The sequence below is a fragment of the Macaca thibetana genome, chromosome 11 (genome assembly GCF_024542745.1).
Source record: "Macaca thibetana thibetana isolate TM-01 chromosome 11, ASM2454274v1, whole genome shotgun sequence".
NCBI classification, from domain to species: domain Eukaryota; kingdom Metazoa; phylum Chordata; class Mammalia; order Primates; family Cercopithecidae; genus Macaca; species Macaca thibetana.
The window spans coordinates 71,857,960-71,881,374 of NC_065588.1; the positions used below are offsets into that span (position 1 = coordinate 71,857,960).

A 23,415-nucleotide genomic window follows, 5' to 3' on the forward strand; every position below is an offset into this window, starting at 1 on the left:
GCAAAAAGAAGAGCGGACGTGCCGCTCTCCCTGTTCTGATTATCTGGACATGGGCTTTATCTTCTTTATGGAAAGTACAGGGTTGTGGGGTGAAGGGTGGAACCACTTATCATTCATCTTCCTGTATCGATATTCATTATGTAGTAGTAAGAACATCTTGCTCTGACTTGTATTACCCCAGGCAAGACCAATTAAACTCCCTTCATGGACAATTCCTAAATGTCCTATATATGGAGCCAACTTGGCACTTCCCCACTATGTTATGAGCTCAGTGAAAAGTCCCACAGAAGTATGATGCCTGGGCTAAAAATGTCCAATGGCACTAGCGATGAAAAAGTCATACAGAATCTTGGGGTTCTCAAGCCCATGTTTCCCTTGAATTACTTTACTTAAGCCAAAAGGTAACCATGTAATATCTGATTGTCTGTGGATGCTATATTTGACATCAGGAACATTTCCATTCTCCTAGTAAGAAATAAACCAAAGACAGAGTTATGACCTTGTGGATTACTCATTCTGCAGGGGGAATTATCCAACATATTTAGAAAAAATAGGGCCCCTGTTTTTTAAAACCAAACCCTGATATATTTTTAGAAACCTTGAAGATTGCTTGCCATAAAAAGCTACCATCACTAAAAAAGCAAGAGATTTTCTAGCTCATAAGACATGAAAGTTTGGCTTTATATCTGAACAGACTAACCCTTATTTTGGAAAAACCATTTAAATAGGCCTGTTAGTTTTATTGATGTAAATAAAATATAGATCCATAGCTTAAAGAAAAGCTTTCAGTCTTTACATAACTAAATGCAGATACTGAAAGTCAATCAGATACTGCATATCATCACTTTTCCATCCAATCAGATACTGCATATCATCACTTTTCCATCTACTGTATACTTTTGTATATTATGGTTCAGGGTTTTAGCTGTCTCTTAGTTTTATTAAAAATGGAATTTCTACTTTTTTGATCATTTTTCTTGTTTTAGCATAATTTATGAGAGGATGATGTAGCAAAATGATTTGATTATGCTATTTGAAAACTGGAAGTGATTTACTGCACAACTTAAATATTTTGTCTTATCATTACAGCAGCTCTATAAGGTGAGTACACTGGGAAGGAAAAATTTTATTTAAATAGAAGAAAAGAGGAAGTTTTGCCTTCTTGGGGAAAGGCACGGCTCAGCTCTGTTTAGATAAAAAATGATCTTGGACCTTGGACATTTTGGTGGAAAATGGTTGGGCTTGCTGGGCACCATTTGAAGGACTGGGGCTAAATATAGAGGGTACTACATTTCTCTACATGGTACATGTTGGGAGGGATTTTGAATCTTACTGGGAAGCATGGAAAAAAGGGACTTGTGGTCCAATAACTGAAAAGAAAGGGGTGAGAAGAGGAAAGAAAGGGGTGAGAAGAAAGAAGTGAAGGGAGATGGGAGAAGAATGGAGGAAGAGAAAGACAAACAGAAGTGAGTGTGAAAGAAGAAGGGCTGTGGTGTTTATGAGCAGCATACCAATAGGTAGGAACTGGAAAGAAAGTTGGCCACAAGAAGTTCCCCATGGCAGCAGGGGCTGGTAGGCTCTAGGACAGAGCAGTCCCATCCTGAGGTTTAAGGTGTGTGCTGGGTTGGGCTGCATACGTACTTGTCTGCTCCCACGATCACCTCCTCCACTACTCTACAGCGAAGATGCTGTCTGCTCTGTCTGCTTGCTCTCTAAAGCCAACCCTTCCATCTGCTCTGTCATTGCAGTAATATTAGTGTTGACTATTCCTCCTTTTTGTGTATTTAATATTTCCCATTTGGGTCCTTTCTGTTAGCTTTCTTTTTTTTTTTTTTTTTTTTTTTTTTGAGACGGAGTCTCACTGTGTCACCCAGGCTGGAGTGCAGTGGCGCGATCTCGGCTCACTGCAAGCTCCGCCTCCCGGGTTTACGCCATTCTCCTACCTCAGCCTCCGAGTAGCTGGGACTACAGGCGCCCGCCACCACGCCCGGCTAGTTTTTTTTTGTATTTTTAGTAGAGACGGGGTTTCACCATGTTAGCCAGGATGGTCTCGATCTCCTGACTTCGTGATCCACCCGCCTCGGCCTCCCAAAGTACTGGGATTACAGGCTTGAGCCACCGCGCCCGGCCTCTGTTAGCTTTCAAATAGGAGCTAAGCACTTTGGGAGGCCAAGGGCAGGCAGATCACAAGGTCAGGAGATTGAGACCATCCTGGCTAATATGGTGAAACCCCGTTTCTACCAAAATTACAAAAAATTAGCCAGGCGTGGTGGCACACACCTGTAGTCCCCGCTACTCAGGGGGCGGAGGCAGGAGAATCACTTGAACCTGGTAGAAGAAGGTTGCAGTGAGCCGAGATCACGCCACTGCACCCCAGCCTGGATGACACAGTGAGACTCTGTCTCAACAACAACAACAAAAAGCACACACTCCAATCTTTAAAAAGTTCCTTCAACTTCACTCTTTCCCCGCCATCCCTTTATCTTCCTCCTCTCCTTCACAGTTAAGGATCTCAAAAGCACTATGTTATTTTTTCTTTTTCCATGTTCTCCCTACATATTCATCTCACAACCTGCTTCAATCTGACTTTCCTCTTCACCACACCATCGAAAACAGCCCTGGCTCTGTAGGTTATTAATGAGCTGAAGACACTAAATCCAATAGGAATTATTCAGAGCTCACTTTATTTATTTGACCCTCAAGCATTTGGCTTATTGATCAGCTCCTCCTTGAATTCTCTCCCTGCTTGGCTCTTGTGCAGCTGTCCCATCTCAAATTGCCTCCAGTCTTTCCGGTCTCTTTTGCAGGTGCATCCTCCTCACCAGCCCCATCAGTACCACATTTCTACTTTCTCTCTGAGGCACATCATACAAGTCTCTTTTTGGTTCCTGCCCTCCCTGTCACAAAACTTTTCACATGCTTTTCCTGTAGATAGCTTTTAGGTTATCACTTCTTTGAGGAAGCCATTTTTAAAGTGCCAAATAGGTCAATTCTTACTATTATTTTTATTGCCCCGTGTATCTCCCTTTTATAACAACTCTGGACACTTCATCTGCATCAGCTGAGGTTTTATACATATTTTCAGTAACGATTGGGTTAATAATATCTGCATCAGCCAATTGACTGTACACTTTATGATGGTAAGGATCATGTTTGTTTGCTTTGTCTCGTTTTTGGATTGTGAGGAGCTTACATTTATTGTCCACTCATTGCCTGGCACAGAATGATTCTCAATACGTACTTGTTAGATAATTTTCCCCAAACTTTTATAAGCGCCGTTTCTAGTGGTTTTTTTGTTAGTAGTGAGAGGCAGAATGGGAGAAAGAGGACAGCCTTGCAAGCTTGCGGGATAATTAGAGCTTGGAGAGTTAGAAGGAAAAGGTTCAAGCATAGAAAGATTCAGACAAACACCACTCCCTTCAGGCACTCACATAAATGTGAGGAGGGGGCACAAGTCATTTCCCTTGGCCACTAAGAGTAAAGAAAATCCCAGATTTCTGGAGACTCAGGGACACCCAGACAGCATATCGTGTTTGCAAAGGTGTTATTACAGTCTCATGGAGAAAAAAATCAATTGTCAGACACTAGATGCAGTTCTGACTGCATCATTTGGGGGCCCAAACCTGACAGCCCAGCAGAAGCAGCAGTGCCTGGTAAACGCTAGACCACACTTTCCAAAACACACAGATTCTAGTTCACAAAACACACAGATTCTAATTCAGTTGGTCTGGGGAAGAGGTCAGGAGTCTACATTCTAAAAATAACCCATCCCAACACACCCCTATTCAATTGTAATATATCTCCAGATTTGGGAATTACTAGACCAAATAACTCTTAAGATACTTTTCACTCCTGAATTTCTATGAATCTGTAAAAATATAATTAAAGTTTTTTTCAATAGAGGCTATATGAACTTCAGCTTAGGTCATGGATTATTTATTCTTTTGTTCAATAAGCATTTGATGCAAACTTTTTATCAATGAGGCACTGAGCTGCCTTTAAACACATGTGCTCCTTAGGAGTAAAGTGGGGTTGATTTGACAGAATTATCTCTGCCCTTAATGAAATTACAATACAATACAGTTAAAGAAATTAGATGTCCAAGAAATAATTTGGGACACATAGGGCATTATATGAACTAAAATTCCAGTTATCTTTCCATCAACATTGCCAAGCACCCAGAAAAGTTCCAAAACCACAAATAAGTTGGGTTATTCTTGACCTTTTGTGCCTTCCCCTCACTACCCGTTGTGAGATGTAACCTCTTTTTCTTCTATAGCTCTTATATGCTCTTATATCTCTATATCGTAACTCTTTGCACAAACTGCTTCTTCATTCTGAATATGTATCAAGTACATGTGTTCTGCATACAGTAAGAGTTTCAAATGAGTCAGTGGCCAAGCAGAAGGGAAGTGGTTTTTCAAAATGGTTTTTGCTTTGAAAGAGGCATCTTTAAGGCAATGGGGACAGAAAAGGAAATAGAAAAATGAAGCCAAGAAAAGAAAGATACAAAGATGAAAAGTAGGAATGGCATCAGGTGGCACAGAGATAAACTGTGGTATTGTGGTATAAAAGCAGGAACCATATTGGTACCAGAGAGGTGGCAGTTCACTCTCAAAAAGGGAAGTAAAAGACAAAAGGCTAAGGGTGGCCTCTGCCTTGGTCTTCAGAGATCATTGAGGTACTAATGATCTCTGAAGACCAAGGCAGAGGCCACCCCTAGCAAGTGTTGGAAGCGAACAGTGGAAGAGGAAAACAGGAGAGAAAGGAAGAGGCAGATGACGGCTCAGCAGAAAACCCTGAGCAAGTTGGTGTGAGACCAGGATCTTCCCAGAGTCTGGGGGCTGGAGGGCGAGGCACATTTGTCACATGTAAGGTCAAGTAATAACATCATTCTATGCCATGCCCCACAAGGCTTCATCTCTTCCTAGAAATGTACCAATAGCACAATGTAATATTACTTTATACTTCTAAGGATTGCCCTGATATGATATGATATTTTACATTGCCCTAAGATGATATGCTATTTAATATACTCTTATTAATAAGGCAGAGAAGGACATAGTCATAACCAAGTTTCATTGACTGATTTGCCTTGAGCCAGACTCCTTATATGAATTACATCATTATGACCTCATACAAAGCTAAAAATGCACTTACCATTATCATTCTCATTTTACATTTTAAAAACCAGCCAGGGGTGTGCTAGTAAATATTTTATGAGGAAAAAGCTCTGATTTATAGTGTCTACCAAGATCTACGGTGTAAATACTTCATGGAAATATTACCAACATGATGTGACAGAATGCAGGGTTGAAAAGGGTTGTATGGTAGCATACCCTCGTATATTACTTCTACCATAGACATACAATAGATGAAAATAGTCAAGAGCATATAGTAAAATATAGCAAAATAATTAGGAAATGATGAGTTTGGAGTCTTTATTAACTTTACCTTAAACAATTTGCTTAATTCTAAATTTATATGTCATAACATTCAATAAGGACTGTGTTTAACAACCAGCTCACAAAGTCTTGAAAATTCAATGATCAGCTCTCATAAGCCAGTATGAGCTGGCTCTAGCATACCTCTGTCAGTCCAGTGTGATTTTGGAATATATTCTCCTTTGTAACATCTCAATTTCTAACCATTCCCAGAAAACTGAATTTTTAAAAATCTTGTCTCCTTAAGAATTGATTCTTGTATTTTAAACTCGGTCCCCCAGCCCTCCAGGAGATCCAGGTAGTAGGCAGGAAGTTATCAGAGTCATGTTATAGAGAAGTCTAAGAAACGCAGATAAGGAGATGAGGGATGAGTGTCACCAGGAAGCAGATTCCTGTATGAGAATCAGTGTGTGGCAACAGAAACCAAACCACTTTCAACAAGACCCAAACTTAATGTAAAGACACATCTTCTTATGTACCCCAACAGGGCTGAAATTAATCCTAGAGATGGAGAGTTTGGAACCTACAGGATAGGACAGGCAAATGATTACACTTGACTAATTAAATGGACCTTGAGGTTGACTTGCCAGCACCCAGACCCCCTTTCTTACCTACATTTTTGTCATTGAGGCAAACCAAGAGCACAGGGGATGCTGACTCCCAGGCTGGCTCTAAACATAAAGCATGCTCTTAGGGCCTAACAAAATCAGAGTATTTTTACCATCTGGCCCAAGACAAATATTTGGGCTGCAAGGCAGGAGGGAGGGTTTGCCTGACGTTTTGGCGCAAATAGTAACTGGTTTTTTGGGCAATGGGTGTAGACCTGGGAGTCGTTGGCAGCCATGTTGGGACAAGAGCATAGCAGCTTTGGCACAAAGCTACATCACTCACCTCTGAGTATCAGAGAAAAGGACAGAAACCAAGTCCTTGGTGATGCAATTGTGTGACTAGATCAAACCAATCCTGACACGTATATACTTCTGAATTTCCAGTTATGTGAGCCCATAAATCTTCTTTATGGCATGAGCCAGTTTAAATTGTGTTTTCTGATATGGTAACTGGATGCATTCTAACGAGACAACCTTCAAAGTGATCAGGTAGGTGTTCACAGAGAACAGAACCTGGCAAAACATACTGGAGAAACCAGGGAAGTAAAAGGTCATGGAAGGCTGGTGTGGCCAAGGAACACTACACAAGTATCTTTAGAAGTGCCTCTCAAGGAAAGGTAGATGTGGCAGATGAGGAAGAGAGTAGGCCTTGCCATCTGCAAGGAGGGTGTGACCAGCCACACAGGAATGGGCTAGGACCAGCTGAGCATGGCCCTTCCCTTGTCTGTTAGTTACGGAAAGGAATTCTTTCATTTCCTGGTGAGCAGCAGCTCTACCCATTGCATCAGCTTGCTGTGCTCGCCTGGTGTCTGCTCCTTAATCAGATATGGGAGCCAGGGCAAGTGAATGCCAAGTTATAAAAATAGAAGAACAGGTAAAGGGAAGTTCTCTCCAATTTGCACCTGGAGTAACACAGGGGTGATAGATGTGAGAAAGCCAAATTGCTAGGTAATGTACACATCAGGCATAGCTTGCCGCAGTATGACATGGTCATGAACAGCTTTCTTTGAGAAATGTGCCTTGACTATCATATGTGGTTTTCTTTTGCTTTAATGTTCTATAATTAGTTAATAAAAATGTCTGTAATCCAAATTAATATCCATAATGAACCAATCAAAATCAGAGATATATGTACTTAGACTGGAGATGCTGTTCTTCCACAATTCTACAAACAGACATTTGCCCCACGTCCTCGGTGGCTCCACAAGGCCCCTTGTGTGAACATGAAACAGCTCGTAAAGCAGAAAGAAAGGCAAAAATAAGACTCAATGGGCTGGGCACAGTGGCTCATGCCTGTAATCCCAGCACTTTGGGAGGCCAAGGCAGGTGGATCACTTGAGGTCAGGAGTTCAACACCAGCCTGGCCAAAATTATAAAACTCCGTCTCTACTAAAAATGAAAAAAATCAGCCGGGCATGGTAGCGCATGCCTATAATCTCAGCTATTTGGGAGGGTGGGGCAGGAGAATAGCTTGAACCCGGGAGGCAGAGGTTGCAGTGAGCCGAGATTGCGTCACTGCACCCCGGCCTGGGTAACAGAGTGAGACTCTGTCTCTAAGTAAGTAAGTAAGTAAGTAAGTAAGTAAGTAAGTAAGTAAGTAAATAAATAAATAAGACTCAATTAAAATCTAGAATTTAAATGGTAAGTTTCTTAGAAGTGTGCCCCTCTTGATTCCCCCTCCAGTTTTCAAAAGGAAATCCTCATTCATAAAATGTCTGAAACTGACTTTAATAACTGAACCTGTGACTCTTAGTTTGGGGCCCTAGTATGCCAGCAATTCAGTCAGATTATCTGAAATAATGATTTATCATTGCAGATAGTCCAGCAATAATTTCAGATACCACGGCCTCTGCTGACACTTTTCTGATGTTTTCCTTATGATAAATCTCTCTCTTTTTACTTTTTTCATTAAATGTATCTGTTCTGGTGTCTTTGCTCCTTCTTCCAGCAGTCTGGAAATCCTTGTGCAAACCTGATCCATAAGCTATCCCTCCATCTCTTTAAGAACACAGTAATGGAGTAAGAATTCATAAGCGTATGCCTCAGAATCCTCAGATATCTGGGACCTGGGAGTCTCAAAATCAAGGCCATGCAGAGCTGGATAAAACAAAACTAGAATCAGGGTCCCCTGAGTCATGGAAACTACTCCAGTACCCAAATGCATCTGAGCCTCTTGGCACATCCAGGGAAGACTAAAAGTATTTTCTAGCCTATTAAATCAATTTCTTTATTAAATCAATTTCTTACAAAGAAAAAAGGAAATTATTGTTGGTCTTTTTACTTTCTGCCCTACCTCTTTGTAATAAGAATTGAGGCAAATTTGTCATCAAATGCTCTTTGCAGAGAGGTAGGATGTCATAATGGAGGGAGCCCAGGCCCTGAAGTTAGACATAAATAGAGATGAACGCAAATTCCCTCACTGATCAGCTCTGTGCCTTCTGGCAAGTTATTTAATCTCTCTGACCCTTGCTCTCCTTTGCTATAAAAAAGGGGTTATTGATACCTGCGTTTTGGGCATGTTATATGGATTAGGAATAATCTATTAAAAATACATAGCATAATGGCTAGTACAAAGTAGACATTCAACAAATTACACTTATTATCATTCTCAAAGTAAATTAGTTTAAACATTTAGGAATCGGTTTATGCTTCCAGATGACTAATAAACCTGAGAGTTTTTTTTTTTTGTTTTTTTGTTTTTTTTGCCCCATAGAAATTTTCTGTAATTGTATACACCGGCTGTAAATCCAGTTATGAATCAAAAATAATATATTTAAAGTACTTTTATTCCAGATTAAAAATAAATTCTAATAGTTTGCCTCAGAGAAACAATCAAGCTTCCCATTAAGACAAATTCAGTAACCACAAAAGCATGCAGAGCTAGACAAAAGAAGATAGTACTATTCTTTCCACGAGTGTGTGACTCATTTTCAACTCAAAGATGGTGAACAGGAAACAAATGCTCATTTACCCACTGGGCTGCTCAGAGCCTGCAGGGATACAGACAATTTTTTGCACATTCAAGCAAAATGTTATGTCCTTCCTCACTGGATTCAGTCCCATTTTTGCAGGTGTAACTTTTATAAGCAAGACTGAAAAGAAAAAAGAAAAAAAGTGTCATTTGGGAGTGCATTCAAAGCCCATTAAGATGACACATTCGCTTGTATTTCTCTTTAACCTTCAAGCCACAGGACAGCCTCCCAACCGTGCTGAAGAATCAAGGGCGGAAGGTCAAAATTATCCAAAAACAAATATGATACTTCAAAAATGTCTGAAAAGGACAGGTGTGCTTTTCAAGAAACCTTTCCCACAGCGGCTTTAGCCTTTGTATGCGGCCCGGATGTAGCTGATAAACTAAGGCTTTCTGACTTTGCAGCCTGATAGATATAATTTTCATGCTGTATATGGAAAGATAATGCACCCAATGTATTGGACAGTTGTCCCTGTGTTATCAAGCAGTGTGTTCTCTTATTTCACTAACAAATGTGCAGACAAACACACATTGTGGCAAACGCAAGGAAATCACTAGCCTGTGTTTGAAACTTAAGCCTCCCCATTCTTTAGAGTATAGCAGTATTCAGGCAATAGGGATGCATGGTACCAGCATTACCCTTTCTCTCCAGACTCCAGAACATGACAATAGCTGATACGTTTCAGTGCATGAATAATTCTGATCCCAGCTAGACAACTGCTGTGAAGGAATTGTCCTTATAATAGTTGTCTCATAAAAATATGTATATTTTATTATAAAACAAGAATATTCAAATGGACATCCACATTTTGGCCCCAAATCCTCCCCTTTCCTGTGTCTTATGCAAAGTAGAGGTCGATAAATATTTGTCAAATGAAAGTTAAAAGCATGAAAGAATGTTTTATTTGGATTTTGATGCCTTTCTAGTGAGATACTACCTGTTTTTCATTTAATCACAGCTTATTTTTTTGAGATGAGAAAATGTAGACGCAAAGTCATGATAAGCCACCAACATCATAAAGAGCAGACTCAGGTACTGAACTGTATTCTCTGCCTGTCCCTTCATGCAATTTCTTTCTACTTTCCACAGAAAAATCCCCCCTTCCTGCTATTTCCACCCCTGAAATATTTATAGGCTGATGTCCTCTTTAGTCATCACTGAGCTAAGCTGCAATCTTGTAATCATTTCTCAGAAGTCATTTTCTCCGTTGGCTTAATCATTTCATTTACTTCTGACTCCACCTAATGTGCTTACGTCCCTTAGACATGAGGTTCCAGAACTGAAACAGCCCTTCAAGGAACCAGAGAGAAGCCAGGCAACATCAATGAAGCCCCTTGATAATAGAACGTGTCCTCACATGTGACTCCATAGATGTTTTGCTGTGGGACTCTTTAATTCCATCTTGCCTTATAGGCAAGATGCAATCTTTATCAGAGCTCCAGGGATAATGCTGTGTCACACAAAAATGTGCACTACTTTTGATGTCAGGTACACCTGGGTTCAAATCTTGGCTTCCCGATTTACTACCTGTATAACCTAAGGCAAGTTATTAAGCATCTCTAAATCTTGGTTTCTTCGTCAGAGATAAGTTGGGAGGAATACTAGCTACATCATAGGAGTCTTGTGAGAACTAAATCACTTCATATATGTAAATGGTCTGTGTATACTATACCTAGCACACATTATATACAGCACTCTTACTAACCTCTAAATCTAGTGTTAAATCAATTTCTCTCTCTCTCTTACCTGACTCCATTCAATTTACCAGGAATTCTGTCCACCTTTCTTTCATTTTTTCTGAACGTATCCATTTTTTCCCATTGATATGAGTCACAATTAGATCAGCTGCCACCTGATCAAACCCACCATCATTTCTAACCAGACCATTGCCGTAGCCTCCTGACTCAATTCCCCTGCTTTCATCCTTGCCCTTTATAATGCGTTCTCTACACTGTAGCGATGTCATCTTTTTAAAAGATTACTTGGATCAGTCCGCTTGCCTGCATAAAACATGGCATAGGGTTCCCACTACACTAAAATACAAATCCAAAATTCTTGCCATGGACTACAGGACCTCAAGTGATCTTTCCCTGCTTGTATCTCTGAAGTTATCCTTCTCCCCTCTTCTATCACTTACTCTACATTTAGTTTCTTGAGTGGTTTCTTGAGTTCACTAAGCTTATTCTGGTGCCAGAAAATTTGCCCTTTCCATTCCCTGAGACTTAGATGTTCTTCCCCAAGATCTTTATATGATTGGTTCCTTCTCATCATTTCAGTCTAAGACCAGAGGTCACCTCCTCCAAGAGGCCTCCCTTGGTCACCAAATCTCACGTTGTCTCTCCCTGATAACCTAACACTGACACTTTCTAGCACATTACTTGGTCTTATTTTCTTTATGTCACTTTATCACTATCTGAAATTACCATATTTACTTGTTTATTTCCAGAATGTTTGTCTCTCTCAATAGAATGCTAGCTCTATGAAAGAAGGAACTTTGTCTACTTTGCATATCTCAATATTGTTACCTCCTAAAATTGTGCCTGGCATGAAGTAGGCACTCAAAAAATATTTGACAAATGCATAAATTGGTGTTTTTAAGCCTGTTTTGGAAGAACTGGGCTCTATCATCCTTTTCATAAGGATGAAAAGATAATGAAATCTTAAGGTATTCTCACATAAATTTAATATCTCAGCCCTAAATTTTGTATAGCCAGGAAATTCTGTAGCATTATAAAATGGTTCAGAACACAGAGCGTGTTTTAAGTCCTAGCTTTGCCACTTCCTTTCTGTGTGACCTTGGATAAGCCAGCTGACGTATTAAAACTGGTTTTCTTGTCTAAAAATATAAAGATAATAACGCATACAATATTAGAGGGTTTTGTGAGGATTAAAAAAGCTAAGTCTATAGCACAGTTCCTGGAACATTGTGTGCAGTCAGTAAATGGTGGTTATTATTATTATGGTTATAGTTTTTACAGTAATTAATTCTGGCACCGTACTTTACAAAGAACTTTGACAAATTGGAGTCCATCCAGAGGAGAACAAACAATCTTGTGAAGGGTCTGGAAACCACGACTTGTAAAGAATGATGGAAAGAGCTGAGGATGTTTACCTTGGAAAAGACACTTTTTCAGAGGAACATGATACCTTTTTTAAAAACACTGAAAAGAACTGTCTGGTGGAAGAGAGATTTGATTTATTCAATGTTACTCTGCAGTATACATTTAAAGCCAAAGAGTAAAAGTTAAATCTTAAACTCTTTATGATCTAATAACCAAACGTTCCCAAACCAAAATAGCATTGAATTCTACTTATAAGAGTAAAAACTTTTAAGTCATGTTTGCATAAATTTTTATTAGGGAAATTATATCGTATATGAAGCCATTTACAATTACCATTGTATTAGCCTGTTTTCACACTGCTGATAAAGACATATCCAAGACTGGGCAATTTACAAAGGAAAGAGGTTTAATGGAGAACTCACAGTTCCACATGGCTGAGAAAGCCTCACAATTATGGCAGAAGGTAAAAGGCACATCTCACATGGTGGCAAACAAGAGAAGAGGGCTTGTGCAGAAAAACTCCCCTTTTTAAAATCATCAGATCTTGTGAGACTTATTCACTGTCACGAGAATAGCACAGGAAAGACCTCCCACTGGACTCCTCCCACAAGATGAGATTTGGGTGGGGACAAAGCCAAACCATATCAACCATATTAAGACTTTGTATCAATATGAAAAGTATGTGTAGGATCTCAATTGCAGAAAATGGACTATGAAATACATGCATAAGCAGACTATGAAATATAGGCACTATACAGAGAGAAACAGAAAGAAAGAGAGAGAGAATATAAGCACAAACACACGTAAATAATATGTGTTGCTTCAAGAGGTGATGAGTTTCCTGTCCGTCCAAAGGTTAAAGCAAAGACCAGACAACCTCTTAGAAGAAACAGCATTGAGAAGTAATATTACAGACAAAGCACTGGCTAGGGTGAACACTGAAAAGATTTCAAAGCTCCATGGGTCTATGATCTGATGAAATATATCGTTGAATTGTGGGCACAAAATTGTGCTTTTTAAAATAGTGCAGATGACATTAAGCCTCTCAAATAGTTTCATTTCCTCTCAATTAAAACAGGCAAAAAAATCGAATACCAAGAGACCCAAGTTCTGGGCTCCATGGTCTACTGGGACATTGTGGCATCAAGACCCACAAAGTGGACGTTTCTGGCCATTATTTCTTTTCTGCTCCAGCAAAAGTCTGTCAACCTCTCTGAACCTCATTTTCTGGATCCTTTCCCAAAAAGAAGGAAGTTGCATGCTTTCTATATCTAAAAATCTGTGCTTCATCTTGATTATTTTCTTTCATAATTCTGAGCTTGGCCAGGAATTAGAAGCCACCTGAACTTTGTAAATAAGGAATTTCTAAGAACACTAACAAGGGAATAACTGTAGGAGAATTTTGGTCCCTAAATCAGGGATGGTCCTTTTTCCACGTAAGTTTCAAAAAGTAATAAATAATTCCTATTATAATTCAATGTGTGAAAAGTTTACAATTCTAAGAGACAAGCATCCATAAGTAGGGTTTTCCTAGAAAGTCTCTTTATATTTTATGCAAGATGACATTAAGTCATCACCTGCATTGCTTTCTTGGCTTTTTGTTGATAAAGGAGCTCTCCTCTGTTGTTGTCAAACTTCCAGGCAAGTTTTCAGACTATCTTCATCCTAGAAGGGCCAATAGACAGAAGATTGCCATTTTCAAGCATTGAATACACAATTGGATCCTTCATTGAGGTCAACTGACCTCCCATTTTATATCTCAGATGATTTCCAGTGGTGGCAAAAACATGTACTTTTCCTTTCCCACTTCGGGAACTATGAGGTGTGCTTTGACTAGGCAATAGAGATATTACAAAATAGCAAACCCATAGAACTTCCAGAGACATCATGAATACTGTAAGAACAGCCTCATTCTCTTCGAATCCTTGGTTATAATTCACATAGATTATCTTGTGGGAATAGAACAAAGTAAGCCTTGCTGTGCCATGCTCTTCTGGTGAAGAGTTCTCTGACTTCTATGTTTCAGATGAAGGAATCATTGTAATATGACAATGGTCAGGGAGTGCCCTCCTCTCATGCCCAGAATTGACCTACAGTCCTCAAACCAATAAGCTCAAGCCCAGATGATTACCACCTACATGAAAGGTAACCTTTTTTCTTTCACAAAATAGAATTTTTTATTGTTAATATTTTTATAATTGAGATGAAATTCACATAACACAAGTCAATCATTATAAAGTGAACAATTCAGATCAATTTATTACATTCACGTTTTATATAATCATGACCTCTAACATCTTCATCACCTGGAAATACAACCTGGACCCATTGTGCAGTTCCTCCATTCTCCCCTCTCTCCCGTCCCTGACTCTGTTTTCAGTCTCTAAAGATGTACTTATTCTGGATATTTTATATAAATGAAATCATATAACATGTGAGCTTTTCATTCTAGAAAGATAGCTGTTTAATCATTCCCAAGTTCAGGAAGGCATCATGTTTGTATAAGGAAATAAATAAACAGTATCATATGAATTAATTTATCTAAACAGAATTTATTGAGACCTAGCATTTGCAAAACATCTAGTGCTTTAGGAGCACAAAAAAAGACCTGTTAATTATCCTTGTATTCAAAGAAGTTACAGTTTAGAAAGCGGGTAGCAGAGAAAAAAGATCGAGAGCCAAATCCAAGAGGCCGCTACTTTTTAGCAATCAAAAGAAGCCTGGCTTCTAAGGGAAGCTTGGAGCTTTGAGGTCCTCCATAACTCACATCAAGGAACAGTACTAATATTAGTTAGTATTCATGGTTGCAAGTTTCAGAAATTCAACTGAATTAGTCTAACACAAAAAGGGAGAAATCGGCCGGGTGTGGTGGCTCACGCCTGTAATCCCAGCACTTTGGGAGGCCAAGGTGGGTGGATCATCTGAGGTCGGGAGTTCAAAACCAGCCTGACCAACATGGAGAAAGCCCCTGTCTGCTAAAAATACAAAATTAGCCAGGCATGGTGGCACATGCCTGTAATCCCAGCTACTCACGAGACTGAGGCAGGAGAATCGCTTGAACCCAGGAGTCGGAGGTTGCGGTGAGCCAAGATCTCGTCATTGCACTCTAGCCTGGGCAACAAGGGCGAAACTCCATCTCAAAAAAAAAAAAAAAAAAAAAAAAAAAAAAGGTGGGGAGGAATATATTATGGAAAAGCAGGGGTGGCTCACAATGCGTGGTAGCAGAAACAGAGCCCAGACTCAAAGCAGAAGCTTAGGAATTTCCTTTTCTCATCTTGATTTCTATCTTAGTCCGTTCAGGCTGCTATGACAAAATACCACAGACTGGGTGGCTTATAAACAACAGTAACGTATTTCTCACAGTTCTGGAGGCTAAGAAGTCCCAAGTCAAGGCAGATTTGATATCTAGTGAGGGCTCACTTTTTCACAGATAGCCACCTTCTTGCTGTAATTTCACATGGGGTAAGGGACAAGGGGTTTCTCTGGGGTCCCTTTTATAAGGGCACTTATCCCATTAGGGAGGGCTCCACTGTAATGACCTAATCATGTCTCAGAGGCCCCACCTTCAAACAACATCATCTCAAGGTTACGATTTTAACATATGAATTTTGGGAGGACATAAACATTGATTCCATTGCAGCTACTCTATATATTTAAATGTCAATTCATTCTTTGCTCTCTGTTCACATGGTGGACAAAAGACGGTGATCCCACAGTTTCCAAGTTTACATCTCCTTTCTTCAAAAGAGGCACTATTACATGAGGCTAAGAATAGACTCCAGAGTCAGACAGAGGTGAGTTTAAATCCTAATTCTACCATCTACAGGCTGTGTGACACTGGGAAAGTCATTTAACCTCTCGGGCCTGTTTCCTCATCAATAATACTACTGATTTCATAAGGTTCTTTAAAAATTTCATTGGAAAACACATATAAAGATCAATGTTCACCACATAAATCTTCAACACATATTAACTATTGAATATTATTATGATTAAAGAGGCCATCCCTAAATGAGTGAGTCTTGATAACAAATCCAGATTTCAAAAAAGAGACTCTGATCCAACTTGGGCCAAGTGCTTCCCTCTCCTCCATCAGTAACAGCCAGAGGGTAGAGTCACAGCTGAGAAAGATGGCTAGCAGAGACATTCCTGTGGTGGAGACGCAGGAGCCTGTCTGCAACTGAACCCAGGAGAGAAGATACCAGAATCAGAGAGAAGAGGAGCGGAGTCAAAGTCAGGCCTCCTAACCTGCTGAGGGGACAGCTGCCTGTGGATCCCAGGCCACAGAAGAAAAAACTTATTTGGGGCTTTTGGGACTTAGCTCAAGAGACTCTCTCAGTCGATCTTTGGAACTCGTGCTACTGCTTTTTTAATTTAGTCAATATTGACTAGTTAACCTCCTGAACTTTGAAATCATTGTTTACTCTCTTTTTCTATCACTTTAGCTTGTTTGGATTATTCTTTTATTCTCTCTGACCTTTAGTTTTAGATTTTCCTTTATCTTAGTTGTTCTTACCTCATGGTTTGCTTGCTGCCTTCTGTGTGGTTTTTTTTTTTTTTTTGGTGGCAGGGAGGGAGTGGGTTCATTTATGTAACCTAGTGCTTTGTATCATTTTATCTTTAACTCTTCTTTTTATTGTTTTGTTGCTACTTTTAAACCTTTTTATTATTTACAATTTTTAGTTTTCTAAAATTCTACCAGTGAAAAGTATAGATGAAGGGGTTTGGCTGACAAGATGACCCCTCTGACTCCAAAAGATGGATGGGAGCTCATTTCCATTTCAACCATCCTGTAGGGGCCTCCAGACCCTGAGGCTGATCTACAGAAATCTCACAGAAACTCCACATAATTCGGTTTAGAAAGGTGTTTACAGATCCCCTCGGCTAAGGATTACACATCAGGCTGCTTCTCACCACACTTTCTTTCTGCTTTTCTAGGAGAAAGTGCCTCCCTTCAGCAGATTGAGTAGGCGGTGAGCCCTATTCTGGAGAAAAAAAGGTATGTAGCTCTGCCAAAGAATCAGTGAAAGAGGATGCAGCATTCCAGATGAAAGAGGCCTTCTCATCACGGTGGAGCCGCAGAGCTCAGCCCCAGGACCTCTTCTCTTCTCTGTCTTCATTCAGTTATTGATTTCTTAGGTACTATCCACATACTGATGACTCTCAAATCTATATTTTCAGAACACAACCTCTCTCCTGAACTCTATAATGCTAACCTCCCACTTGACATCTCAATTTCAATGTTCAATAGGCATCTCAAACTTAGCATATCCAGAACTCAATTACAGATCTTTCCCCTGCTGAACCAGCTCCTCCCGAAGTCTTTCCCATCTCAGACAACAGTAACATCATCTTTCTCTTATAGCCCATATCCAATCCATCAACAAATTCTATTGGTTCTACTTCAAACTTTGATCACCTCTCACCTGGAATAGTGCAGTAGCTTACTTATTGGTCTCTCCGCTTATATCCCTGCCTCCTACAGTCTACTCATTATGCAACAGCTGCAGTGATCCTTTAGAAATATTTATCAGACCATATTATCCTGCTGAGAACCTTCAATGGTTCCTCATCAGCTGGTTTCCTTGTTCCTCCAATACAATCACACTCCCTCTATAAAGCCTTTGTATTTGTTCTCTCTTTCTGGAACCCTCTTCTATCAGATATTCACATAGCTTAATCTCTCACTTCCTTCAGGTTCATGCTCAAATACCAGTTCAACATCCTGTACAAAATATTAATAGTACTTACTTCATCATTTTATCCCCTTTCTCACTTTATTTTTCTTTATAGTACTTATCACTGTCTGCCATACTTGCTTATTATCTGTCTCCCCTAACTAAAATATTAGGTTGGTGTAAAGTAATTGCAGTTTTTCCCATTACTTTCCAAGGCAAGAACTACAGTTACCTCCATACCAACCTAATACAAGCTCCAATGAAGAAAAGATACTTTTTCAGTTTTGTTCTTGCTGTATCTCTAATGTCTGTGTCTATAATGGCACTAGAAAATGCTCAATAATTGTTTGAATACACTAAACAATTAAATAAGTGATTTAAATCCTGGTATTATAGTTTAAGCAGAATTTTATTTTTTTTTAGATGGAGTTTCACTCTTGTTGCCCAGGCTGGAGTGCAATGGCACAATCTTGGCTCACTGCAACCTCCGCCTCCTGGGTTCAAGTGATTCTCCCCGCTCAGCCTCCTAAGTAGCTGGGATTACAGGCATGCACCACCACACCTGGCTAATTTTTGTATTTTTAGTAGAGACTAGGGTTTCACCATGTTGGTCAGGCTGGTCTTGAACTCATGACCTCAGGTGATCCACCCACCTCAGCCCCCCAAAGGGCTGGGATTACAAGTGTGAGCCACCGTGCCCGGTCCTCAAGCAGCATGTTCAAACAGTTTATATAAAAAGAGGGTGTTGAGATGCAGGGAAAAAAAAACCTAAAAAATAAGATGACAACTGTGTCAACCCTTGAATGAAATACCATTGTGCGCAGGCACTGTGCCAGATGTCTCTTGTGGGTTATTTCTTTTAATCTTAAATGTTATAAGATAATTGACAATATTGGTTCAGCTCTAGTAGATTCTTTGAAACTTATCACCCATTATCTATTATCTTTTCACTCAAGCTGCAGTATTATTCATTGTCAAGAGACATAGACTTCAGAAAATAAACTTGCTGACCAGGAGGGGTGACTCATGCCTGTAATCCCAACACTTTAGGAGGCTAAGGTGGGTGGATCATTTGAGGTCAGGAGTTTGAGACCAGCCTGGCCAACAAGGTGAAACCCCATCTCTACTGAAAATACAAAAAATTAGCCGGGCATAGTGGCGCATGCCTATAATCCCAGCCACTCAGGAGATTGAGGCACGAGAATTGCTTAAACCCAGGAGGTGGAGGTTGGAGTGAGTCGAGATCCTGCCACTGCACTCCAGCCTGGGTGACAGAGTGAGACTCTGTCTCAAAAAAAAAAAAAAAAAAAAAAAGAAAAGAAAAAAAAGAGAAAAGAAAGAAATGTGCTAATCTTGATGTTGTATGCTTTTCCTCCTGCTATAAGGAAAGCAATTATGGCAGGTAAAGGCAAACTGACCATATTTATCCTGAAGAATTCAAAATAAAATCTAATTCATGAAAAAGGTTACAAAGTATTATGGATATACAATCAAAGGAGAAATTAACCTCAACATGTACAATCAAAGAAGACCTTACTAGAATCTAGCACTTGATCTAAGCCTCAAATAATTGACATGCTTTATAAACTCAGAAGTTTGACACAAGGCAAGTTATAGTGTAAGGAAGGACAAAGAACTCCTAAAAAGCAAGGTATGCAAGAAACCTTTGAGTAAGTGGTAGGCAACTTCTAAGGCAGCCCCCACTGATCTCCACCTCCTCATATTTACGTCATTGTGTAATACTCTCCACTTGAATATGAGTAGGACCTATGACTTACTCCTAGCCAACAGAATATGACAAAGGTGGGATGTCGCTTCCATAATTAGGTTACATGATTGTGACTTCTGTCTTTTAATTTATTTATTTATTTTGAGACAGAGTCTTGCTCTGTCACCTAGGCTGGAGTGCAGTGGTGCAATCTAGGCTCACTGCAACCTCTGCCTCCTGGGTTCAAGCAATTCTCCTGTCTCAGCCTCCTGAGGAGCTGGGACTGCAGGCGCCTGCCATCGTGCCCGGCTAATTTTTTTTTTTTTTTTGTATTTTTTAGTAGAGACAGGGTTTCACCATGTTAGCCAGGATGGTTTTGATCTCCTGACCTCATGATCCACCCGCCTTGGCCTCCCAAAGTGCTGGGATTACAGGCATGAGCCACCACGCCTGGCCTAATTATTATATTTTTAGTAGAGATGGGGGTTTCACAATATTGGTCATGCTGATCTCGAATTCCTGACCTCAGATGATCCACCTGCCTTGGCCTCTCCAAGTGCTGGGATTACAGGTGTGAGCCACTGTGCCTGGCCAATGACTTCTGTCTTATTAGCAGACTCTCTATTGCTTTCTCAGCTTGTATGCTTTGATGAAAAAAGCTGTGATTTTGGAAAAGCCCATGTGTCAAGAAACTGAGACAGTCTCTAGCCAATAGACAGCAATGAATTCAGGCCCTCAGTCTAACAGCCTTTCGCACTCAAGCCTTCAGATGAGAGCTCAGCTCTCACCAATACATTGATTCCAGCCTTGTGAGGGACTCTGTCTCAGAGAATCCAGCTAAGTCAGGCCAGTATTCCTGATCCACAGAAACAGCAAGATAATAAATGTGTGTTGTTTTAAGCTGCTAAATTTTGTCATAATTTGTTACAAAGCAAGAAATAATTACTTTAATTTAGGACTAACGATACATTTGCATTTTCCCCAAAATCTTTTTTTGTAACAAATCTTTTAATTTGTAGTTCAAGTATTTATTTAGTAAATAATTATTAAGAGTCTGTTTTTTGTAATTATTGTTGTTATAGTGAATATAAAGACTGGGAATATCAATCAGAGAAAGACCTCTCCTCAAGAAGACTGGTCCAGGTAGGTAAGAGGTGCTCACAAACAATTAAAACAAGGTAGAAGCTACATGCTAAACGACAAGAAATAGCTGGAGATGATGTATCAAGAATGTATGGTGGAAGTGCATTGAATTGGGTCTTGAAAAGCAGGTTGGGCATATAAGGGATACACAATGGACTGTCTGTAAGCAAATACATGGAGGTGAGAATTATGGGGCATGTACGACAGATGATAAACAATTTCTTTCACTACAGAGTAGGACACATTTAGGGTAGGAGGTTCATACAGGTAGACAGAATTGGAGAAGTAGGTTGGACCATATTGGGAAGCTCCTTGAACTGTGGGCAAAGGGCTAAGAGTTGGTGCTTTTTAAAACATTATTCAAACTCCGTTGCCAAAAATAATAGAGTCCCAATTTCCTTTCTGAAACCTTCCTCATTCCATACCTAATACTTTTAAATATTGGGCCAAAGGTAAAAACTTCCTGTACTTTTATCATGTCCCAGTTTGTTCAAGATTACTTATCCATTGAGTCTCTCTGAAATGGCTCACTGCATTTTATAATGCAATTTGAAGACCCAAGTATGATTGAAACTGAGAAACTAACACCATCTATAAAGTATTGTATGCATTTTTACTATGTGTAGATTATTGTGGTGACTCTCTGCATTTGTTTCCAGTACAGAAAAAATTCTTACAGCTTTTCCATACCCCCTACCCAAAATGTCACTTTCTTGAAGTATTCTCATTTATTCATCAGAGTTTGGAGGAAGGCCATATGGCTGCAAAATATGTATTTATGTCTAATTTGTGCACTGCTTCTGCTTGTAATTTCATTTAAGGTAGCTTAAATGGCACTCAAACAGACAATTTTTACTTGTACATTTACCAGCATGAAATCACTTTGAAAATCCATTCAAGAACTTCGTGAAATTAATCTTCACTGGAGACTTTCTCTACATAATCTCTGCTAGTTACAAAATTCTTCATAGAGGTTCTCAAGGAGTTTCAAAAGCTTTCTGCTCACCCAGCAGGATATGGCTCATTTTATAGCCTTTCATATATTACTTTAGAGAAGCACACAAACTTACCATCTTCCTCGCCTAATAGTAAAGGTTGATTGAGATCCTCTGGACTTGTGCTTTCATAGCTATTTTAATGCCCAAAACAACACATAACCAAGCATCCCTCCAGACTTTCAAAGTATCAACAAATAGTGTTTTTGAGCTTGTTTCTCTCAATTTTGGACTCTGTACATCTAATTATGTTTATAGCACGCATAATCCTATGACACCAACTGTCCAACAATCATATCACCATCCCCACATCTTCCCAGCTAAAAACTGTTTACAATTCAGTGTCACAATTTGATTTTTTTTTTTTTTTTTTTGATTGATGATACTTAAGCAGCTGGGAGAATTAATGGAGTTCAGCAGAGGCCACAGTCCTAACCAGGGTTTGTAATTGATATCTGGGAGGCCGCGGCCTTTTCTTTCTGCAAAAGCAGTCTAATTAGTGAGGCCTGCATGTCTGTGCAAGGCAAGAGGAGAAGGTGGTGGAGGAGGAAACCTGAGGTCCCCTGAGGGTTTGAAACTGCTTGGCTTTCTAATCAGAACAGTTCCACAGAAGCAAAAGAGGTAGAGTGCTTCTAGAAAAGACAGACTCTTCAAACATATTTGCAACATGTATTGCTGCAAATACACATAACATACAGTATTTGCAATTTACAGTCATCATTCTCCAATTAATGTTCAAAAGAGTTTAGTGGTTTACTCCTCTAACCCTTAGGTATATAGAACACAAATTTATTCACTTAAAATTTAACTTGTCAATACAATTCACTTTGGAATATTTTTAAATAGTAAGTTCCTTGATTCACTTAAAATTACTTTATAATGCAATTAACAGAATTATTATTATTATTTTTTTAAATTTATTTATTATTATTATACTTTAAGTTGTAGGGTACATGTGCATAACGTGCAGGTTTGTTACATATGTATACTTGTGCCATGTTGGTGTGCTGCAGCCATCAACTCATCATTTACATCAGGTATAACTCCCAATGCAATCCCTCCCCCCCCCCCCTCCCCATGATAGGCCCCTGTGTGTGATGTTCCCCTTCCTGAGTCCAAGTGATCTCATTGTTCAGTTCCCACCTACGAGTGAGAACATGCGGTGTTTGGTTTTCTGTTCTTGTGATACTTTGCTAAGAATGATGGTTTCCAGCTGCATCCATATCCCTACAAAGGACGCAAACTCATCCTTTTTGATGGCTGCATAGTATTCCATGGTGTATATGTGCCACATTTTCTTAATCCAATCTGTCACTGATGGACATTTGGGTTGATTCCAAGTCTTTGCTATTGTGAATAGTGCTGCAATAAACATACGTGTGCATGTGTCTTTATAGCAGCATAATTTATAATCCTTTGGGTATATACCCAGTAATGGGATGGCTGGGTCATATGGTACGTCTAGTTCTAGATTCTTGAGGAATCGCCATACTGTTTTCCATAATGGTTGAACTAGTTTACAATCCCACCAACAGTGTAAAAGTGTTCCTATTACTCCACATCCTCTCCAGCACCTGTTGTTTCCTGACTTTTTAATGATCGCCATTCTAACTGGTGTGAGATGGTATCTCATTGTGGTTTTGATTTGCATTTCTCTGATGGCCAGTGATGATGAGCATTTTTTCATGTGTCTGTTGGCTGTATGAATGTCTTCTTTTGAGAAATGTCTGTTCATATCCTTTGCCCACTTTTGGATGGGGTTGTTTGTTTTTTTCTTGTAAATTTGTTTGAGTTCTTTGTAGGTT

The 23,415-nt window shown here is 39.6% G+C and overlaps 1 long non-coding RNA gene across 1 annotated transcript in view; it reads right to left on the minus strand.

Moving 5' to 3' along the window:
• The window catches only part of LOC126930945 (uncharacterized), a 53,669-nt gene extending 39,924 nt beyond the window's left edge, over window positions 1–13,745 (minus strand). The window contains exon 1 of the long non-coding RNA XR_007717720.1: window positions 13,664–13,745. This is a non-coding gene — a long non-coding RNA (uncharacterized LOC126930945). The remainder of the gene's footprint in view (window positions 1–13,663) is intronic.
• Window positions 13,746–23,415: the final 9,670 nt, after the last annotated feature.